This window comes from Triticum aestivum, chromosome 2B (assembly GCF_018294505.1).
Source record: "Triticum aestivum cultivar Chinese Spring chromosome 2B, IWGSC CS RefSeq v2.1, whole genome shotgun sequence".
Taxonomy (NCBI): domain Eukaryota; kingdom Viridiplantae; phylum Streptophyta; class Magnoliopsida; order Poales; family Poaceae; genus Triticum; species Triticum aestivum.
This window is the reverse complement of record NC_057798.1, coordinates 18,752,744-18,755,700: the sequence shown is the minus strand read 5'-3', so window position 1 is coordinate 18,755,700 and position 2,957 is coordinate 18,752,744. Positions and strand designations below refer to the sequence as shown.

General features: G+C 40.9%; 1 long non-coding RNA gene across 1 annotated transcript; it reads right to left on the bottom strand.

The window, feature by feature from the left end:
• Nucleotides 1–296: 296 nt before the first annotated feature.
• LOC123040022 (uncharacterized) lies at nt 297–2,519 on the bottom strand. Its single transcript, XR_006418037.1, has 3 exons — nt 2,395–2,519; nt 1,925–1,941; nt 297–308 (listed from the first exon to the last, which is right to left on the bottom strand). It is a non-coding gene; the product is annotated as an uncharacterized lncRNA (long non-coding RNA).
• Between the last annotated feature and the right edge of the window lie 438 nt (nt 2,520–2,957).

Here is a 2,957-nt window from a genome sequence, read left to right as displayed (position 1 = left end):
ATCTCGGGGTCATTAGGCACATATACGCAATCCTCAAACCATAAGGTATGGTGCACATCTTCACGAAATCCTTTAGCCATGCCTTTGCTCATCCTGTCCTTTATCTCGGTAATCTCCTTGTCAGTCTTCTGGGCTTCTCTGATCTTATCCATCAAAGTGGAATGAATTTCCAATGCTGCTACATAACCTCTCGGAACTATTTCCAAACATAGCTCGCGAAGATCCTCTGCTAACTCCTTGGGTAATTCTCCGGTCATGAGCGTATTAACATAACTCTTGCGGCTCAATGCATCGGATAATACATTAGCCTTTCCGGGATGATAGTGCAACTTCATATCATAATCCCTAATGAGCTCCAACCATCTCCTTTGCCTAAGATTCATCTCCTTCTGTGTGAAGATATATTTCAAACTCTTGTGATCCGTGTATACCTCACAATGGTTTCCGATGAGAAAATGTCTCCGTGTCTTCAACGCATGCACTACGGCTGCTAACTCCAAGTCATGTGTTTAAGCTTACGTGAGGCATATGAAAATTCCACTCATGAGGTTTAAGCTTACGTGAGGCATATGAAACAATTGTTCCCTCTTGCATAAGCACTGCTCCAAGTCCTCGACGTGAAGCGTCGCAATACACTTGATAATCCTTTCATTGATCTGGAAGAATCAGCACTGGGGCTGTAACCAAACGTTTCTTCAACTCCTGAAAACTGGCTTCACACTCCTCAGTCCACTTGAACTTGGTGTCTTTCTTCAACAACTCTGCCATGGGCTTTGCAATCCTGGAGAAATTCTCAATGAATCTCCGGTAATAACCTGTGAGTACGAGAAAGCTCCTGATCTCTCCAACTGATGTGGGTGCCCCTATTTATTCACAGAAACACCCTTGGTGGGGTCTACTATTATTCATTCTCCGGATATAACATCTCGAAGAAATCCAGCTTCCTTCAACCAAAACTCGCACTTGCTGAACTAGGCATATAACTGATTTTCCCTGAGCTTCTCAAGAACCAAACGCAAATGCTCCTTATGCTCCTCTTCATTCTTCGAGTAGACCAATATATCATCAATGAACACCACGATGAAGTTATCCAAAACCTCCATAAAAACTTTGTTCATCATGTTCATGAAATAGGCAGGCGCGTTAGTCAGACCAAATGACATAACAATATACTCATATAGCCCGTACCTTGTGGTAAAAGTTGTCATAGGTCACTACAAGAAATATGTCAACTTGTGACCTTGACTATTGGTTACTGAAAGGTCATGGTTTTTCATTTGCGACCTTTTTGTGACCAAAAAGAGAAGGTCAAAAGCTGGCGGTCGTAAACTGACTATAGCGACCTTTCTTCTGGAATGGTCGAAGACGTTTATGACCAAAGTATGTCCACTGTGGCGTTTTGGTCACTAGCAACCTCCCCAGGCCACGTTGGCATCCAGCGTGGCAAGCTGATGTGGCACAAGATTCAGCGCGGTCCAATTCAGTTTTCTACATGGGCCTAGCCCAACAATTCGGCCTTTTTAATGTTTTTTTCCTGTTATTTTTTACTAGCTACATGGGCTTGGGACATTGGTTCTGCCTTTTTAGCTTTCTGAGGTGAAGCCCTTTCAGATTCTATATATTTTTTATTTTCGGGTTTTCTTTTTTTTGTTGCATTCAATTTTCAGATTATTGTAGTCAACTGGATGCACATTGTCAGATTCTTCTAGGCACTAGGTCCCAAACATCAGGTTTTAATTTTTCACAACTTGTAACTCAATGATATACAAATCAGAGAACACATTTTAAATATATTCAAATAACAGCCAAATCACCAATATACCAATCAAGTTTATTACATTCCACCAATCACAATATAACCACAAAATATTACACCAATCACAATATAGCACTCTATAGATAAAACGCTCAACACGTCTCCAACACCTTAGCGCCTTGAGCCTGCAAAACATCACATCCAAGCACATATTAAAGATCAAATCAATTCACCCCTTGACGGCAATAAAAAACGGTGCTCATGTATGAACGAAAATAAAATAATCTTTGAGGCCATAGCATGTGCTACAAAAATCTTAACAAATGCATAGATGTCCACACAGAGCACATCCTACATGCACCAAGCATCAGTCATATGTTCAAGAAGACAAGTAATTTGAGATGGAAACAAGTACAGCTAACAATCTGACATGTGTAGTAGCACCAGCAAAAGAGCAAGACATGGAAGAATTTACAAGAACAACACCCTGGGAATCCAATTACATGTACATGAGGTACTGCTGCTAGTGTATAACAAAGCATGAGTCCAGCTTGTGTAGGAGCAGAGCATGAGTCCAACAAAGCATGTTATAGGAGCAGAAAAGAGGGAGCTAGGGGTAGGAGATGGAGCCAGCTCACCGAAGAACTTGGGAGTCCAGCTTGGGTCCTTGTTAATCTGCTGCTGCTCCGGTAGCTCTCGTGTGCGGGTATAAGATCAGATCCAACTGACTGGAAGCGGCAGTTTGTCGAGCGATCTTTCATTTCCTGGTCTGTAACAAGAGGTAAATGCTAGAGATTGGCAACTGCTACCAAACCCGATGTGACAAAGAGGTAAGCACTATAAATTGGATTTATAAAAATTAACAGTATAAGTAAAAGGCAGAGCATGTGCAAGTTTATCAGTACAAACTGGATTTATAAACAGAACCTAATGGTATAAACAAAAGGCAGAGACTGTACTGTGCAAGTTTAGCACTATAAACTAAATTTATAAACAGAATTTAATAGCACAGACAAAATGCAGATACTATGTACTGACTACTGTGCTAGTTTAAGATGAATTTTGTTCAGTGCTGCTGATGATTGTTATGCTTGTTCTAGCCGAGGAGAACTGAGTAGTGAGCTATGTACAAACAAAAGTAGAGACTATATACTGGGTACTTATGCACTATTCTATGATCTGAGCTCCCCCACAATTTCAT